The following is a 21,655-nucleotide window of genomic DNA, read 5'->3' as shown; positions in this document are numbered from 1 at the left end:
TCATCCATATATACATAATCCATACACTTACACATATACCACACATATGTCTATACTCATACACACACATTTGCATATAGTTTTCATATAGATTACACTTAGTTTTAATTTGATTTATGCATTCATTTTAGGATCATGCATGTCATAAAAATAAACTTTTACCTTATTCTTAGAGGATTGAGAATTGCTTTGAAGAGCAATTGAGCTTACTTTTAGAAGGGTTTGATGGATTGAAAGTTCTGGATAGGTGCAAAGTTATTAGATCCTTGCCTTAGTTTATATCTTCTTAGCAAAGGGCCACCCAATCAATTGCGTTGACTTTGAATGCCTAGAGAAAACTCTAAGGTGAGAAGTAGCTAATTGATGTCTCACCAATCCTAGAATAATCTTTCTAAACCTTTCAAGGCGAAATCATAGCATGCACTTGAAAAAGAAATGATCTAGGCATTCTTTGAATTTTAAACCCATATTTTAGCCTTAGCCAACCTCACTTTAAAATTTCCCTTTGGAACCAATTTGAGCCTACATTTATCCCTACTATTCCTTTGGAACCCACATTAATGCCTAGCCATAAACCCAAACACCTACCTACCCTCTATGAGAATAATTCTTTGAGTGATAGATACGCTTAAAAATAATAATAATAATAATAATAATAATAATGAAATAAATAAAATAAAAAAAGAAAGAAAAAAAATAATAATTAGTTGGGAGAAGTGACTAAAATAAAAAGGCTAGCAAATTCAATTATGGTATGTAAAGTAATTCACTACCCAAGTACACAAAGAAATGAGTTTGGGGGTGAATTGAAAGGGACAATTATAATTCAAAGTCAATGTTATTTATGTAGTCCCTCCGAAAGCTTCAAAATTATATGCTAGCATTGGTGAATAGTTGCAAAGTTCCTTCTCCCATTTGATTCAAAAAAAAAAATAATTGTGTCTTGATCTTTTAATAATTTGATTATTCTCATATTTCGTTACCTTTATCCTTTCCTTGTTAGCCACATTATCACCACCCTTAGCCTCATTACAACCCTTGAAAGTCCTTTTGATCTTTTGATGGTGTTTTGCTATATTAGTGGAGATTGGAATAGGAGAATTGCCTATGGGATTGGGATATCATTAATCCATTTATTTACTTCCATCATTATTTGAGACACTTTAGTTTATGGATTACCCTATAGTCTATTTAGGCATGATTATTCTTTGTGATTGATTGGTTTGGGCTTGATGATATGGATAACTGACCCAAGGCTAAGCGGTGATAACTTTGGTAAGGATTAAACTCTTTGTATCTTGAAAGTGGGTATATGGTTTGTTGGTGGCTAAAGGTAAGCTTGAGAGTTTGGATAAGTAATTTTCATAAATTTAAGGTAAGGTATCCCAAATTGCATTAATTGTTTTAATTTGCTTGAGGACAAACAAATGTTTGAGTTTGGGGGAATTTGCTACACTCATTTCATATAGGCATTTTAGGGTAGTTTTGCATCCATTTTGCCTTTATATTTTAGTATATTTTATGTTTTTAGCTTTATTTTAGCTTATTTGTTAACTTTAGATACTTTATATTTGATTTTTGTAATTTTGTTATTTTTTTGATAGGATTTTGTGGCAAATCAAAGATCAATGAGTGCATTAGAAAGTGATTTGAAGAAATTTGGAATTCTTTAAGCATGGAGAAAAGTTGAAGAAATCAAGCATTGAAAGAGCAAATTAGCCGAAATTTGCTTGAGACTTTGCTTATGATGTTGCTTAGGGTATGTCATATAAGATTAACCTTAAGTCTATTCAAGCTGAAAGTCAAGCATGGCTTAAATCCTACACATTCAAGCTTTTACTCCACAACCTGCCGAGAATTGCTTAAGATCCTGCTTAGGGTAAAGCGGCAGTGCTTAAGGTGCAGCATAAGTCAAGATGGAACTCAAGCATGAGCATAAAAGTCCATTTTACTCCAAATTTGCCGAGATTTGCTGAGGGTCTGCTTAACCTTAAGTAGACAGTGCAACTAGAGGCTGAAATTTGCTAAGAAGCTGTTTAGGGTTAAGCTGTACCCTAAGCAGACTGCTAGAACGTGAATAATGTTGCTGACTTGGATAATTTTATACCTCACTTCCTATTCACTCCTTGGCTCCTATTTACTTTTAGGGAAACTTTTTGTGACCATATAAATTCATCATTTCCTAGTTTTTGCCATAAGAGGAAACGGAAAGAAACAAAAGAAAAGAAAAAAGAGATAAATAGAGACAGAGGAGGACGCCATTTTTCTGGGGAGGAGCTGCTGCAACCATCTTTTGGACCTCCAGAAACCAGAGTTTTGGGTTTTTCTACCTGGGTTTTTCTATTTTAGACCTCTTATCATGTTTTTCTTTACTTTTCCATCAATCTTTCTTGTAAATACCATTATGAGTGAGTAAACTCTTTAGATTTTTGAGTTGGAAAATATGTTTTAGATTAATTTGTAGAGTTAGACTGGGTATTTTCTTATTTTACATAAATATGAGTTTTGATTCCTTCCTTGTGTGCTTGATTTACTTACCTAATGTTGGGTATTGTGTTAATCTTTGATTGAAGGACCGAAAGGTAAAAGTCATTGATAGATAATCAAGGATTGGAACTTAAAATTACCTAGATTTAGAAATAAACTAGGATTTTAAGAGGAATTAATTATTGGTTACAAAACTTAATGGGTTTTAAAGTAATCAAATAACATACAAAAGTAGGTTTGGTTATTTTAGAACACACTTTAGTTTGCTTGAAAAAGATATCAAAGGAATTTAGAATCAATTTCCTTCAAACTCTATTTTTCCCTTAAAATTGGAATGCCCAAGACAAATCCCAAATAATTTATGCATAAAACCCAACTCTGGAATCACTTCAAACATAATTAGACCTTGATTCAAATTACCCATTATTAATTTATTTAAATTGCATCTAAATTTAGAATTTATTTGCTTGCTCTTTACCCATTTCAATTAGATTAATTAATTTACTTTGCTCATTTACATTTACCATTTATTCATCAATCATTAGCCCAAATAATCGTTTCATTCATAGTTTGATACTCAAATGGCAAATCCTCGTGGGAACGATACTTGACTCATCACTCTATTACTTAAGACGACCCGTATACTTGCGGATACGCACCATCAATAAACCAAAAATTAAATATAAATAATTAAGTTAAATTAATTAATGAATTTATAAATTAAAAATAACAATTTTATTTTTCTAAAAACTATATTATTATTAATAATTCAATAATTATATTGCTTATAAATTTTAATACTTGTATGGTAGGTCATGGGTTCTTTCTTTTTGTTTTATAAAGTAAAATTGTTTTATTTTTGTTTTGTTTTATATAAGTAAAATTATTTTATTAATAGGTCAAAAAACCAGACAAAAGAAGGTACAAACAATAAAAAGCATGATCAAAATAAATTTTTTTTTCGAATGATCAAAATAATTCAAACCTAATCTCAAGAAACATGAATACAGGCCCAAACAAACCATCAACGCAGATCTAAAAGAAGATGTAGACAACTGAATCAAAAGGACAACAGTTGGATAAATGCCATTGTAGATTTGGACAGCTCTTCAATTATTTTGCCTTTACTTTAGTTTCATGTTTCCAAGTGAGAAAGTAAGCTAAGAACGTGTCTTTCTTCTGCTTTCTGAGGCTAAGCCTCTAAGTCTGCTGTTTAGTGGCCCTGCTGCCCCATCAAGGTAGGGGAACTCTTCTTTCCCTATCCAAGAGGTGGATTTGTCTAGAGTGTAAATGAGTCAAACCGCTCACAAGCTACTCAAGATTTAATTTGATAAAAGCTTGATTCACTTCAATTCATTTAAAAAATGAGCCGGACTCAAGCTTAATTTTTAAGTTCGTTTAACAAACGAGCCAAGCTCAAGTTTCATAGTATTGATCAGCCTGTGAACCGGTTCGTTTGCAAGCTTGCGAGTCGACTCGAGAGTTAGCTCATTAAATAGGTTTATGAATAAGTTCGTTTGTAAAAATATTTATATTTTATTATATTATAAATATTTATTATTTTATTTATGAATGTTTAAAAATATTATATTGTTTAAAATTATGATATAATTAATATATATAAAATATTATAAGAACGGGTTTAGGGTTTATTAAATATTATCTATTAGATTTTTTTTTAAAAAAAATTATATGTATGAGAAAACTTTATTTTTTTCTATTAAATTAGTAAATTTTTGTAATTAACTACAATACGAAAAAAAAAATATTTTATAAAAATCTCATAAAATGAGTTGTAAATTTATGTAGAATTTTTTTTTTTTTTTCGCAACAAAGTAATTTGACTTTGTATGGAACTAGATAACCATATAAGACACCTTAAGATAAACCAGTCGTTTTCTTCGTACCTTGCGTAGATTTTTAAATTACGTTAAATTGGGTCTTTTAATACCTAGCGATTTTTGAAGAAGCCAAGCAGGGGCAAAAACAAAAATTTTTTTTTAGGGGAGCCAACTATAATACATCAACAAAGCATTTATAAATATATAATGCATCATAAAATATTAAATTATAAGAATTTTACCGATTCAAAAAAATTATAGTAACACTTATTGCATAATTATAGTTTCAATAATTATATAACTTCATAATATAAATTCTATTATTCAAAGTGTCACGACCCAATTATATGAGTCAGATCGACACTAGGACCTGAGCCAGTATAAAGTCTCCAACACCCATAGTAAGCTTTACTATTCCCAAAGCCATAATCAGGACCAAAATCAAGGCTCAACATGCTAACAAAAATAAAATAAAATGTTATAAATTTATTTTGGGTCAACTCAACCCGATTTCTATCAGGAAACTAAAACTAGGGGAGCTCAGCTCAACCCTGATATCTATCATGTACAAACTATTTAATATCATGATTTTTTTATTAATTAATACAATATATACACAAACCAATGTTACAGCAGAACTCTAGTTATTAAACAAATAAATAGTCATAACAAACTATTAAACTAAGAAGCACAACTTGCGAAGGAAAATGCAGGTTAGACTCAAAGAAATAAACTCACTCTTCCTGCAACCTGGGAAAAATATTTGAACAGGAATAAGCGTTCGACTCAGAGAGTTTAGATATTGATTATAAGTATAATTTTTATAACTATCTAAAACTAATGCAATTCTACCATGAAATACACATTCATCATATATAACAATATTTCATCTAATATTCACACGGAAAGTTAATTTGAAGCTATTCACATACTCTGTATATCACATCAATATATTTATGAGAGCTGATCCCCTATACAGTTCTCTTAATCCAATACATGCCAGAGAGGTCAACTCAAGCTTGACTTTCTTTTAATAATCCAAGTGCGGGAGTCAGCAAGATTAACTCAAAACTGTACTCACCCCAATTTATCCATATATATAAGGATTGAGTCTCAGCGAGTCCAACTCCAGCTGTGACTTCCCGTCCTACCCATATCCATATCCACACCATACTCACGCCAACACATACACACAACTCTAAATTATCCTCAGGGCGGCACTCACAAATAAATAACAATAATTAAATATGCAACAACCAAAATACCTCTAATATATTAACTATTTATATGCATAATAAATTATTATTTATCGAATACATGAGGATGCCAGATATATAATTAATATTGAAATTACAAAAATAATCAATATCCAACTTATAAACTGATCGATCCGATTGCAGCTGGTTCGACTGAAAAGAGAAGAAAGGCCAGCACCAATCACCTAAATATATACACTGATCTCTATCAAAAGACTGATAAAATTAAATAATTAATTCAATCTATAGAATTAAAATAAATCCTAAGGTCTTGCCAAAATTTTGACAGAGTCTCCTTTATAATTGGACTTAACTTCTAAAAACATAATAACAGCAACACACAAGGTCTCAGACCCACAATAACAATTATAACGCTCATCTGGGGCCTACAAGAATCCTAATTTAGGTCTAATCCTTCAAACTCCAGCTTGAGTTCCTAACTCTTTTACAGTCTAAATAATTGGAAACATGACACTAAAGTAAAATCTGAGGCCCAACATACAAATAAATAAAAATAAAATATTATACTTTTGTTTAGGCTAAACTAACCCAATAACCATCAAATATTAAAGTTAGGTGAGCCCAGCTTAACCCTGATACCACCATTTGCAAACAATTTAAATATCATAAAAATTTTGAATTTATTAAAAACACAAAAACTTAAATTTACATAGCACCTAGCAAGATTATTACTATTGCTAACACATGTGGAGTCCTAGATTATAATTTTGAAAAATAATAATACAAATAAATAACTGCTAATAAGCCTGCAAGGAAGAAAGCAGGTTATTTTGAAAAAAAAAAACTCCTCCTATAGCCTAGAAAAATATGGTGAACAAGAGTGAGTGTTCGACTCATAGAATAAGATATTGATTTTACATACAACTTTTATAACTATCTAAGTCTAGTACATCCCTAAGAATGAAATGCAACATCTTTACACAATTCAAATAAATCAAGTCATAATCACACCAAAGGCAATCTGGAACACTCATACACCCTTGTGTCAAATCCATACTCACACATATATATATGGGAGTTGATTCCCTATACAACTCTCTTAGTTCCAATCTCTACCAGCGACATCAACTCAAAACTGGACTTTCTCTTAATATCCAAATGCAAGGACTAGTGAGATTAACTCGAGCCATGCTCATCCTGACTTATTCATAATAAGGACTGGGTCCCAGCTAGTCAAGCTCTACCTGTGTCAAACCGTCCTACCCATATTCATATAAACACTAGATGCACACCAACTCACACATACGGCTCTAGATAGCCATAAAACAACAACCACAGTAATGTCATTAAATACAAATGCAACACAATGTATGCCTAGCAAATAACTATATACATATATCTATAAGTGATGCATAAACATGCATTGAATACATAATAATATTGAAATTATAAGTAAAATCAATATCTACTCAATGGTTAACCGATGACTACTATAGCGTTTGGGTGGAGGAAGACGACTGACCCTGATCATCTAAATAATTATATTATATTTTCATTATTACTGGCCCAAAATAGGACTTTAAAGAGATAAAAGACACCTTAATTTATGCTAGAAATTTGACAGAGTTTTTCTTATACCTAGGACCTATCCAACCTGTAAAATAGTTCAAATAACACTTTTAAATCACAATTCCCACATCCATATCCCATCAACATCACATGGCCCCTCCTGGGCCCTCTAAACCAGGCATTTCTCACAAAATTAAAAAATTATATTTTAGCTCCTGAAACTAACATTCTACAAAAATCACTCAAACAAGCTCTAAAAATTCTAAAATTTTGTCCTGCGGTCCTTAACAAGATTATAAGTCTATTGCAACAAGAATAATAATTTTCTAATCACTTATGAATATTTTGTAAATTTTATTCTAAATTAGGTATTAGGCAAAAATGAATAGCTTGGAGTTCAGGTTTACCTATGCCAAATCTGACACTTGAATTGCATTCGGAACGTCTGAAAACACTAGGATTGACTGTAAACACGACCCCTTTCCGGGACAGCCCGCCAGACACCCAGAAAAACTCAGTCCTGAGGCCCGTGAGCTATCATCGATCCGATCACACCTAAATTAAGCCTAAAAATTGTTAATAATTATCATAAAATTATTTTTAATTTTTGAGAATTGAAAAACTCAAAAATCTCACCAAGCGATTAGGGCCGTCAAATGATCGCATTTTTCAAACGGTGTCCGATTAGAATGGAGCCGATTCCATGTCAAAGGTTTCATCGCTTTGAATCCATCAGTGGTCTTGGATTTCTAATCCGACAACCGGATCGCCAGAAAAGTGGCCGAAAAGTCACTGCCTTCTCTTTCCTCCACCTCGCTGGAAACTCTACCATTTCAGGCATGGTTGGTCGGAAAAGAAAACTTGGAGGAAGGGGAGAAGAACGCCGGTTCCAGACTTGTCGTTCGATTTTTGGATCACCGAAAAAAGGTTACCAAAGTCTCTCTCTCTCTCTCTCTCTCTCTCTCTCTCTTTTTGAGACCGTCCATTTTAATTAACGATTGTCCTACAAATGAGTTCAAGATGTGGAATGGGTTGAGGCAAAGGGACCTCTTTCCCCATTTCTATTTTTAATTGTTGCTAAAACACTCGCTTTGATGATTTTTGGGGCATGTAATCAAGGCTGGCTCCAAGGCGTTAATGTAGGATCAGGTGGTGTCTGTAACGTCCTCACCATAGATAGTCCGTACATTCTACTGTTCCGACGACTAATGTCTGTTCGGACAGTCAGAATGTCTAGAACTACACTTAAACTATAGTGAGGAGGCATAAATTAAAGAAATAAATGTAAAGAAAATATAGGAAAAATTTAGAGAAATTATTTATTGGTACAAATATAGTAAAAACAACCCGATATGCACCATGAAGGGTATTTTGATCATTTCACCCCCAAAGGTGAATTTTGACCTAAATGTTATAATAAAAATTTAGAGAATAAAATAATTAACACAAATTAAAAATTTATGAAATGAAGTAGAAAAATGAGAAAAGAAAAGAAATGAGGAAAGAAAAGAAAAATAAAATAGGCTTAAGCAATTTTAAAAATTAAAGTACAACAATTATAGAATATATATATATATACAAGATGACAAAACCTACCAACCACAAGCCCTCTTCTTCCTCTTGTTTCTCCCTTGGCCGGCGCATTGCTCCCTCATATCCTCCATTTTTGTTCAAGCTCCAAGCTTGAATCTTCCTCAATTTACCCATCAAAACTCATAGCTCTCTTCATTAAAAATTGAGCCCACACACTAAGGAAGCCATAGATACCCATAAGAAGCAAGGAAAGTGAAGTTTAACAAGTTACAAAAAATGTTAGTGCTTTAAACTTAAAATCTCTCCTTTAAGCATGAATATCATGCTAAATCAAGTAAAAATTTGAATGAAATTGAAAAGAAAATTTGAAAGAAAGACCTCTTGATTTTTGGCAGCCATGGAACTTGAAGTTTGTTGCTTTTAAGTAATGAAAAAAATAGTTCCATGAGAATGTGTGATGAGTTGAAATGTTAGGAGTTGGTTGTGTAGGGTTTGTGTAAATTTGAAACTTTGGAAACTAGGGTTTTGTGTAAATGATTGAAAACCTTGTGTAAATGCATGAATTTGACCTAATTGAGTTGAGATTGATGCTTATAGAAGTGCCATATATGCTTATTTGGAGTTTGGAAGGAGGAGATTGAAATTGGGAGTGTGAATTTTCTGCAGGTTGTGTTGTTGTTGAATCCAGTAGGTTTTTATTGCCATATCTCCCTTTGTGTTGCCCCAATTGGTATGAGGCCAATTGGAGGTGTTTTGAGACATCCAAACCTTCATTTTTCAAGAAGGAACCCTGCCCAAATTTTGTCGAAATCATGACCAATTCTCTGCCCAAACCCGGATGACCAAACACTGAAACCCAGAAAATGAACAAATGAATAGTATGTGTTTATTTGTCATAACTCTCTCTATAGTGGCCTAAATGACCTAAAATTTACATCAATGGAAAGCTTAGACATAGGGCTACACTTTTCATGAAGACCACTTGACCCAATTTTGCCTTTAACCAAGTCAAATTATTAGCACAAATTGGGTCTCTAAAACTGCCAACCCAGAAATTGACCAAAATACTGTTCCTTTGGTATGCCTAACCAGTTTTGGCAAAAATGTCATAACTTGGTCTCCAAATTTACAAATTGAGCGAAACTAGTGCCAAAAGTTGTATAAGATATAGCTCAACAATTTTTATGTTTTGACCAAGCTCCAAAACCCATTGCATCTTAGGGAAAATATTAGCCAAATTTAGGAATTGAAATATGGAAAATGTTAAAGTTGAACCCAGAATGCCATTTGATACCCGTGTGTTCATTTGGCCATAACTCCCACTAGGAAATTCCATTTGAGATGTGCCAATATGATATGGAAACATGACATTTAGGGCTACAATATTGATTCAGACACCTTTGCCAAATTCTAAGTGTAAAGACTCTAAAAAGAGGGACAAACATACTGCCCTGAAGATTGACTAATGCCTTTATAGGACTGAGAGTCTAGGTCAATATATTGACCATAACTCACTATATTAAGCTTGAAAAATTATGAAATTGTACCTGACAGTCCCTAAGACATAGAGGAACATATCTTGTGAAGGAACCTAAGTCTAAAAATGACCATAAAATGATCAACTGACTGGTCAAAGTTTATTGACCAGGAATTGCCATTTCTGGACAGCTTAGAAGCAAATGGACTAGTTATGGTATTTTGACTATAACTTGAGCTCTATAAACCCAAATTAAGTGATTCAAAAACTGAAATTCAAGTTTAAACATAGAGGAGCAATTGTTATGAAGGAAGTGTGACCAAATAGACATCCTAACCTAGCCAAATTCTTAGATAAAGTTAATATATCAAAATGAACCTAAAGAAAGGTTCATGGAAGAATGTTATACATGCTAATTAAAATACTCATAAGGCTAATTAAATATTAAAAATGACATGAATATGTAAATTGGGACTAATGTTCTATTAATATGAAATTAATGGTATCACTGAACAGTACCAGAAAATAGTGACAGCGAATAGTACTAAAATAATTAAAATCATGCTTAATTGCCCATAGTATACCTAGACTTATTTATTTAGTTTGGATAAATTGGTATACCAATTAGGGACTACAGATAGCAGTACTGCCCATAAGAATAATCATTAACAGATAAAATCTGTCTGATATGATTGTTCTACAGGCCTCATGTCTGCCCGCAGGCTTCATGCCTAACATGATCGACGTATACTGGATAGACATATGGTTGTCTAATCAGTATACTCCCGTGCATCCGGCTTTTATAATTTGTTATAGGTTTCTTGGGCACTGATAAAAATTAACTAAAACTTAAAATACAATAAGTAAACATAAAAGATCCCGATAATGTTAATTGTTTCCAAAGTGTAATAAAATTTTAAAAGACCCAAAACTTATGATTTGCAACTATTAATTCAATTGTTTAATTATTGTTATTGTAAATTATGCACCACTAAGCGTTATGCTTAACGCGTTGGTTTTCCATTGCGTAGGTACTGGTGATCAATCCCAGCAACCACAGCAGCAGCACTAGTAGTGCCCTGACAGAGCTCTGACCAAATCTGCCACCGTCCAGAGTCACCTCACCAGTCTTTTTGAATTTTGATAGGGCCCATGTATAGACTAGTATTTTGGTTCATTATGTCTAATTATAATGTAATTACTAGTTATGAAGTGTTCCATTTTGGACTTGTAATTAAACTTTGATATTGAACTGAAAACTTGTAATTTATTATCTATGAAATTCCATATGAATGCAATAGATGATACTTTTTTTTGAGATCTCATAAATAGTTGTGAATGATATGATAAAAGAAAATATGATATGGAAATGTGTGAAATGAATATGGACATGTTAACAGGTGATTAGTGGAAACCCGTCATATGCTAATAAAAAAGGGGAGGCTATGTCCGGGTCTCTACAGAAAAAAGATAAAAAAAAAAAAAAAAAATCTACATACATGTTTTAAATGACATTAAAAGTTTACAATAGTTATGATAAAATAAGATAGGGTGCTCCGGCACCGAATGTGGTACTACTCGCTCGGCTACACTGTAGACGGGTGAGGGGCGTCACAGTGTCTTTGTTTCCCATCAGTAGTACGCTGATGACACCACTATTTTCTGCCAGCCCAACATTTCATATATCCACGCAATCACTGGATACTTCGTGTTTTCCATCTAATCTCGGGTCTAGATGTTAATTTTAATAAGAGCACCTTGATTGGTATCGATGTGAACGTGAGTACTCTTCAAAAGGCTGCCAAAGTCGCTAGCTGTAAAATTGGCTCCTTGCCTACCCAATATTTGGGTTTTCCTCTTGGTGCAAGCCCAAGAAACTCTGCAACATGGCTGCCAATCATTCAAAAGATTGAGAACAAACTAGCTTTTTGAAAAGGCAAAATACTTTCAATGTCTGGGCATCTCACGCTTATAAAAGCCTCCCTGTCAAGTACGCCAATCTATTTTCTCTCCATCTTCAAAATTCCAAAGTAGATTGCTACGAAAGTTGAGAAAATTTTTAGGTCATTTTTTTTGGCCAAGTGGTGCAAATGTAAGGAAACTCCTCATAAATTGGTAGTCTCTCCTCAAGCCTAAACATAAGGGAGGCTTGGGTATTTGCAATATTCTCTTGCATAACCAAGCTCTTCTTTTTAAATGGCTTTGAAGATTGCAAGAGAATCCTGAAGCTGGTTGGGTTTCAATTTTGCAATCAAAATATCAATTCTCTAGTGGTAATGGGCTTCTCTTATCATCAGGTGCTAATGTCTCTAACGTGTGGAATGACATTCAAAGTACAATTTCCTTAAACATTAGTAATTTCTCAGTGATGGAGAATATTAAATTCTTGTTAGGTAACGGCAGAAGAATCTTGTTTTGGCATGACAGGTGGATGGGTTGCTTAGCTTTAAAGTTCCTCTTCCTAAGACTCTATTATCTCTCATCTAATCAAAGTGCTAAAGTTGATAACATGGGCTTATAAAATGTCAATTCTTGGTCTCGGTGTTTTTCTTGGCAAAGAAACCTTCACTCATTGGAATCTATCTCCCTTCTGCAACATTTAATTCGCTTAGTTTAGTTAAGCCTAACATGTTAAAGGAGGATCGCTTGATCTGGAAGCCTGATGTCAAAGAAAATTTTTCAGTCCACTCAATGTACAGGTACCTTCTAGACACTAACTTCTAGACACTAACATCCAAATCTCCACCAGTTTCCCTGATATTTGGCTTGGTCTTGCACCATCTAAGGCTGAGATGTTGGTGTGGTTAGCGTGCAATGAAAGATTATGCTCTTAAGAGTGGCTCTACAAGCTTAATATCCTAACTCAAGATCAAAACATTTGCCCCCATTACTCTGCTTCAAATGAATCAGTATCACATATTTTCTTACATTGTACTTTTGCTTGGCAGATTTGGTGCTGGTTCTTGAAATGGTGGGAGATTAGTTTTTGGATTCCTAATTCTGTTGCCTTTCTTTTTGTTCAATGGAAATCTCTCAGCTTTGGCTTGTTTGAAAATAGGTTTTGGATGAATTTGATTTTTGCAATTACTTGGTCAATCTGGCTTTCGAGGAATGATAGGATCTTCAATAACAAAAAGCAGTGTGTGACTTCTACTTGCTCTCTTATCCTCTTTCGGCTCTCTATTTGGATGAGAACTTTAGATAATAATTTTCCTTTTCAGGATCAAAACTTTTGGCTTCATCCCAGTGCATTAGATCTTGGTCCAACACTACTATAAATAGGCCACTCACAGTATGGATGCCCCCTCTTATTCGATGCTTGAAATGGAATATATAGGCAAACCTGGAGCAAGTGGAATAGGTGGGGTTTTAAGGGACTCATTTGGCAATTCTTTATCTATCTTTTCTTGCCCATAGGATTGGCTGACTCAAATTCAGCTGAGTATATTGCAATCTCAAAGGCTTTCCAGTTATCTTGCGATTATTCCTTGTTAAATCTGTCAATTGATAAAATTATATTGGAATCAGACTCCAAAGTTGCGCTTGCTTGGCCAATGAAAACATCTACTGCTCCTTGGTGTTTATCATCTTTTTCAAACATAATTGATGATTGTATTAATCTGCTACCTTCTGTTAGCTTTAAGCATATCCTGCGCCAGGGTAATGCCATGGCCGATGATCTTGCTAAGTAGGGGTTAAGCAGATTGGATGAGTTTATTGCATTTTTTAACTTTTTGGGGTGCACTTGCTAAAGGTTGCAGTAGACTCCAGCTTGGTTGGTCAGCAAGGGCGAAGGCTATCAACAGGAGGATGGATTTGTTTGATGTGTAGTTTCAATTATAGCTATTTTTGTTGGGCTAATTGTCTTATTGGTTTGCTGCTTCTTTGCCTTTGTGTTTATCTTGTTGTGTTCTTCTTGAGAAGTTCTGTTGCAGTATTCACGTCGTGCTTTGGTAATTTTGAGCTCTGTTTTAGTTTAGTTAGAGCATTCTCTCTGCATCGCATTTCTCATGGTTTTTTTCACTTAAACATTTAACATTCGTTGTCTTAGGTTAAGTGTATGGGGTAGGTCTATTGCCCAGGTTCTAGTTGGCTTCTATATAAAATCAGTAAAATTAGATTGCTTGCCAAATAAAAAATGGCTATCAAGAATCCCCTGATAAGCGTTGAATGGAACAGTTCTGCCATCTGCTGCCACCTTCTGTAAGTTGGCATCAATGTATGTGTGAATATACATTTGCTGGTGGGTGGTTATTGCTGCCTAGATAAGATGACAAAGAAAGTGAGAATATGTGATGTGGAATTGTGGAAACAAGTGAGAATATATAGACGCCAGCCATAGCCTAGGCATTTCCTCATGGCTAATTCAGTAATTCTACACTGACTATAGTGCATATAAATAAATGACTAATGAAATAAGTGATTAATGAGAAATTACATGTGCCTTAAATGAAAGAATGTAGAAAATTAATACAAAAAATAATATTGAGAAATAATTTTATCAATATAGTGCATAACTGAAACCAAATCAAAATTTCGGTACGATTCCAAGTCAGTTCTTCATGTTTTCGATTCTAATATGGTACAATTCTCGATTCTCTGATTTGGTTCGGTTCAGTTCGATTCTCAATTCTTAAAACAATTTTATGTAATTATTTCCTTAAAAATTGTCATATTTGAATTACCATTTAAGTTTTGAATTAGGTTATTAATACATAATATATCATAAAATATATTTTTTACATATTTTTAAATTATATAATCCTTAACTATAAAGTACATATATAATTTAAGATTAAGTACATTATATAATGTAGTAGCATAATTATATCATATAATATACATTTTAACTATTTAGTAATGATGTAATATTTAACTATAAGATATAAATATAATTATGAATTACATATATACAGTATAATAGTATATTTATAATTAAAAATTATATAGTAATTTAATATATTTATAAGTAAAATTATTAAGAAAATATAGACAAATAAAATATATATGTATATATATATTAAAAGTATATAATACATGTAAAAAACATAGAAAAACATAAGGATAAATTTTGTTCTCGGTTTGGTTTTGATATAGTTCTGATTTAGTTCTTAGTGATGAATCAGAACCGAACCAAAATATTAAAATAACTTCAATTTGGCACGATTTTTCAGTTTGGTTCATAATCCCGAAAATTGTGCACAATCCTAATATAAATAAGGTGTTAATTATAACTGCTACATAAATAGTAAAAGGCAAAAATACTATTATGAATAGTACTAAATAGTAACATTTTAGATATTCTAAAAAGAAAATTTAGGTATTTAAAGAAAAAAAGAAAAGAAAGAAAAGAGCTGAGAAAGATTAGTGTCATTGAAATTGTGACTCCCCTTACCCGTCTATTGTATAGCCGAGCAAGAAATGCCACATTCGGTGCCGGAGCACCCTATCTTGTTTTATCATATCTATTATAAACTTTTGATGTCATTTAAAACATGTATTCTATGTGTAAATATTATATATATATATATATCTCATATCTGTGGAGACCCAGACAGAGCCTCCCCTGTTTTATTAGCATCTGGCGGGTTTCCACTAATCACCTGTTAACATGTCTATATTCATATTCTCTTATATCATATCATTTACAATTATTTATGAGATCCAAAAATGAAGTATCATCTATTGCATTCATATAGAAATTCATAGATAATAAATTACAAGTTTTCATTTCAATCTCAAAGTTTAATTACAAGTCCAAAATGAAATACATCATGACTAGACATAATGAACCAAAATACTAGTCTATACATGGGCCCTACCAAAATACAAAAGACCGGTGAGGTGACTCTGGACAATGGCAGATTTGGCGAGCTCGTCGATGCACTCATCAGGCTCTGCTGCCATTTCCGCTGCGGCTGATCTCCAGTACCTATGCGATGGAAAACCAACGCGCTAAGCATAACGCTTAGTGGTGCATAATTTATAATAACAATAATTTAACAATTTAAATAATAATGGTAAATTCATAATTTCTGTGTCTTTTACATTTTTATTGCACTTTGGGAACAATTTAATTTATCAGGATCTTTTCTGTTTACCTATTGTATATTCAATCTTAATTAATCATTTTCAATGCCCAAGAAACTTATAACAAATTATAAAAGCTGGATGCACGGGTGTATAATGGTTAGACAGCTATATGTCTGTTCAGCATATGTCTGTCAGGCACGAGGCTAGCTGTCGGGCATGAGACCCGCTGTCAGGCTTGTAAAGCCAGAAATAAAGTAGGCGCAATGGCCAGTAAGTAGGCATATAGCCTGTAGAACAATCATACCAGACATATATTGTCAGTTCATGATTTTCTCGGTAGGCAGTACTGCTATCTGTAGTCCCTAATTGGTATACCAATTTATCCGAACTAAATAAATAAGTCTAGGTATACTATGGGCAATTAAATATTTTTTAATTATTTTAGTACTATTCATTGTTACTATTTTCTGGTACTGTTCATTGCTACCATTAATTTCATATTAATAGGACATTAGTCCCAATTTACATATTCATATCATTTTTAATATTTAATTAGCCTTATAAGTATTTTAATCACCATGTATAACATTTTTTCTATGAACCTTTTTTTATGTTCATTTTGATGTGTTATCTTTAACTAGGAATTTGACTAGGTTAGAATATCTATTTGGTCACACTTCCTTCATAACAAATGCTCCTCTATGTTTAAACTTGAATTTCAGTTTTGAATCACTGAATTTGGGGTTATAAAACTCAAGTTATAGTCAAAATACCATAACTGGTCCCTTTGCCTCTAAGCTGTCCATAATTTTTAATCCTGGTCAATAAACTTTGACCAGTCATTTGATTATTTTATGGTCATTTTTAGACTTAGGTTCCTTCACAAGATTTGTTCCTCTATGTTTTAGGGACTCCCAGGTACAATTTCATAATTTTCAAGCTTGGTGTAGTGAGTTATGGTCAATGTATTGACCTAGACTCTCAATCCTATAAAGGCAATAATTAAACTTCAGAGCAGTATGTTTGATCCTCTTTTTAGGATCTTTACACTTAGAATTTGGCAAATGTGTCTAAATAAATGTTGTAGCCCTAAGTATCATGTTTCCAGATCATATTGGCACATCTCAAATGGAATTTCCTAGTGGAAGTTATGGCTAAATGAACACACGAGTATCAAATGGCATTCTGGGTTCCACTTAACATTTTCCAGATTTTAATTCCTAATTTTGGCTAATATTTTCCCTAGGATGCAATGGTTTCTAGAGCTTGGTCAAAACATAAAAATTGTTTTGCTATGTCTTATAAAACTTTTGGCACTAGTTTCACTCAATTTGAAGCTTTGGAGACCAAGTTATGACATTTTTGCCAAAACTGATCAAGCATACCAAAGAAACAGTATTTTGGACAATTTCTGAGTTGGCAATTTTAGTGGCCCAAATTGTGCTAGCAATTTGAATTGGTTAAAGGCAAAACTGGGTCAAGTGGCCTTCATGAAAAGTGTAGCCCTATGTCTAAGCTTTCCATTGATGTAAATTTTAGGTCATTTGGACCAGTATAGAGAGAGTTATGACCAAATGAACACGTACTATTCATTTGGTCATGTTCTGGGTTGGCTAACAATTTGAATTGGTTAAAGCCAAAACTGGGTCAAGTGGCCTTCATAAAAAGTATAACCCTATGTCTAAGCTTTCCATTGATGTAAATTCTAGGTCATTTGGACCAGTATAGAGAGAGTTATGACCAAATGAATACGTACAATTCATTTGGCCATTTTCTGGGTTGGCTAACAATTTGAATTAGTTAAAGGCAAAACTGGGTCAAGTGGCCTTCATGAAAAGTGTAGCCCTATGTATAAGCTTTCTATTAATGTAAATTTTAGGTCATTTAGACTAGTATAGAGAAAGTTATGACCAAATGAACACGTACTGTTCATTTGGTCATTTTCTGGGCTAGCAGTTTTAGTGACCCAACTTGTGCTAACAATTTGAATTAGTTAAAGGCAAAACTGGGTCAAGTGGCCTTCATGAAAAGTTTAGCCTTATGTCTAAGCTTTCCATTGATGCAAATTTTAGGTCATTTGGACCGGTATAGAGAGATTTATGACTAAATGAATACATACTATGCATTTGGTCATTTTCTGGGTTGGTAGTTTTAGTGACCCAACTTGTGCTAACAATTTGAATTGGTTAAAGGCAAAACTGGGTCAAGTGGCCTTCATGAAAAGTATAGCCCTATGTCTAAGCTTTCCATTGATGTAAATTCTAGGTTATTTGGACCAGTATAGAGAGAGTTATGACTAAATAAACACATACTGTTCATTTGGTCATTTTCTGGGCTGGCAGTGTTTGGTTATCCGGGTTTGGGCAGAGAATTGGTCATGATTTTGGCAAAATTTGGGCATGGTGTCTACATGAAAAATGGGCTATTTTGAGTCTATTTTCACCTCCAATTGGCTTCATACCAATTGGAATCACACATTTTCAGTTATGAGTCAATAAACCCACTGGACTCATTGAGTCCAAACCTGCAGAAAATTGAATACTCCCAATATCTCAATTCCTTCAACTTTCTTACTTCAATTTGCATGCAATACACTTCTATAAGCAACAATCTCAACTCAATAGGTCAATTTCAACATTTACACCAAGTCCTCAAGCATTTACACAAACCCTAGTTTTCAAAGTTTTAAATTTTCACAAACACTACACAATCAAACACCCAAACATTTCAACTCATCACACATTCTCATGGAACCATTTTTCATCACTTAAAAGCAACAAACTTCAAGTTCCATGGCTGCCAAAAATTCAAGGGTTCTTTCCTCTAGATTTTCTTTTTGTTTTAATGATATTTATGCTTGGCTAAACATGCTTTTCATGTTTAATAAAGAGAAGAAGAGGGATTAGTGCACTAACCTTACTTGAGCTTCCCAAACCTCAACTTTCTTGCTTCTTATGGGTATCTATGGCTTCCTTATGGAGTGGGGAGTATTTTTTGTGAAGGGTGCTAAAGGTTTTGATGGGTAGAAGCTTGGGAAATCAAGCTTGAAAGCTTGAATATCAATGGAGGAAATGGGGGACAAGGGTGCTAGAGGAAGAGAGAGAGAAAGAGTGGAGAAGAAGATGGAGTTGGTGGCTTTTGTCTTCTAATGGGTATATATATATATATATATATTCTATTGTGTACTTTAAATTTTAAAATTTCCATAAGCTTTTTTTTTCTTTTCTTTTCCTTTCTTTTCTTTTCTTTTCTCTTCTCATTTTCCAAATTCAAATTCATAAATTTAATTTATGTTAATTATTTTATTTCCTAATTTTAATTTGACATTTAGGTCAAAATTCACCTCTAGGAGTGAAATGACCAAAATGCCCTTCATGGTGCTCATCGAGTTTATTTTATTATTTTATACCAATTAATAAATTCTCTAAATTTTATTTTATTTTCTCAAAAATTTTCCTATATTTTTTTAATATTTATTTAATTAATTTATGCCTCCTCACTATAGTTTAAGTGTAGTTTCAGACACCCCGACTGTCCGAACAGACATTAGTCGTCGGAACAGTAAAATGTACGGACTACCTTTGGTGAGTGTGTTACAAAAATTCTCTCTATGGCTTTCTTTTGATGCAAAACTTGCTATTTTGGATACCAATCTTGCTATTTTTTTACACCAATCTTACTTATTTTGCAATATCAATCTCTCCAAGGGCTTTCTTTTGATAACAATATTCTTATTTTAGAAATCAATCTTCCTCCTTTTTGATGCCTATCTTTTTATGGGTTTCCTATTTTAGAAATAAATCTTACTCTTTTTTTATGCCTATCGTTTAATGGTTTTCTTTTGATATCAATCTTGCTTTTTTTTGTTAATAGCAACCTCTCGCCGTTACTCATACCTTGGATAAAAAAAAAATCTCTCTATGGACTTTCTTTTTTTTTTTTATTATTATTATTTTTAAATACCAATCTTCCTATTTTTAATATCAATTGTTATTTTTTGATACCAGTCTTTTCATGGGCTTTCTTTTGATACTAATATTTTTATGGGTTGTCTTTTGATATCAATCTTGTTATTTTTGTTCAAACTAATCTTGTTCATTTATCATTTTCTTCTATTTCCATTCCAAGAGAACAATTGCCACCTTTAAGGTTCAGAGTGGTTCATTAACCAAATCTTACTTGTAGTAATTTATTTTTTTAATTGCTCTAAATGTTTACAAACTTATAATGTTAAATTATATAATTATTATTAAAAAAGTTATTTACTTAAAATTATTATAAATTGTTATAAAAAATTAAAATCTAATCAAATAAAAAAATTTATATTTATATCTACAAATATAAAATTCTAATATTATCAATGACAAATATTTTATTTGTTATAAAGTTGTAGCTTTTTTTTAATATCTGTAACGGATAACTTTTACATTTACACACTCTATTTTTGTATAATAAAATTCAAGTTTAATTAACTTTGACTTATATATTTCTTTAATTTCTTTATTCACTACATTTTTATGTGTCTTTTTCTCTCCAACTGATCAAATCTATTTATAAATCTTTAAATTTTTTAATTTTTTTATATCACAGGTATTATTTTTATGAAGGTAGTTTCGTGTGAATGTAATCATTAAAATTTTATTATTATTTCCAATATCAAATGAAATCAATATCCTTATAAGTTCAATGATATTTATATAGCCTAAGACAAATTGATTTTCCTATTTTTTCATATTTAATATTGTTGCATCAATATTTGAGAAGATTAATATCATTATTACATAAAAAGTGCATTTTACATGTGATTGTATGAGATCTTATTTTCTTGGATTTATTTATTTTAAATGTAGATTAATTATAATTTGTTATTATCTTTATGTGCATGAATATATTTTTTTATTTTAATTTATTAGTTAATCTTAGGCAAGTTGATGATTTTGACCATAAGGTTATAAGAAAGCCTAATTATATTTTTGCATATATGTATATGAAAAGTTATGCTGCGCTGCTGCAAATTCTAGAGGACTTTGCCATGAAATCCACAGTCAATTTAATGTATTTCTAAGATTGCTACAAAATAGGTTCAAACACCAAAAATTCACTTGATCCAATACCAGCTTGTGGTGGAAAACCAAGCAGGAATCAAGATGTCTTCTAATGACTAAACTTGACCCAATATCAACAAGTGATAGAAAATAAAGAATAAATCAATAGGAAATCAATGATTCATAACTCAGTACCAACATTATTGTAGAAAACTATATCAGAATTAAAACTTAACAAATGGATTAGTCTTACTAATAGTGTCAAATTTAGTTCATTCAAAACCAAGGAGAGAATTCTTCCAACAATGGATAAAACCATTAAAATATCAAAATTCAAGTTGTTCTCTCAAAAATGAAGAAAAATATATATATTTATAGCGATTGTTGCCTAATAAAATGTAAAGAAATTACAAAATAACCAAGAAATTAGTCTTCTAGCAAATCTCACAAGCA

This window comes from Hevea brasiliensis, chromosome 13 (assembly GCF_030052815.1).
Source record: "Hevea brasiliensis isolate MT/VB/25A 57/8 chromosome 13, ASM3005281v1, whole genome shotgun sequence".
NCBI classification, from domain to species: domain Eukaryota; kingdom Viridiplantae; phylum Streptophyta; class Magnoliopsida; order Malpighiales; family Euphorbiaceae; genus Hevea; species Hevea brasiliensis.
This window is presented reverse-complemented; position numbering follows the sequence as displayed.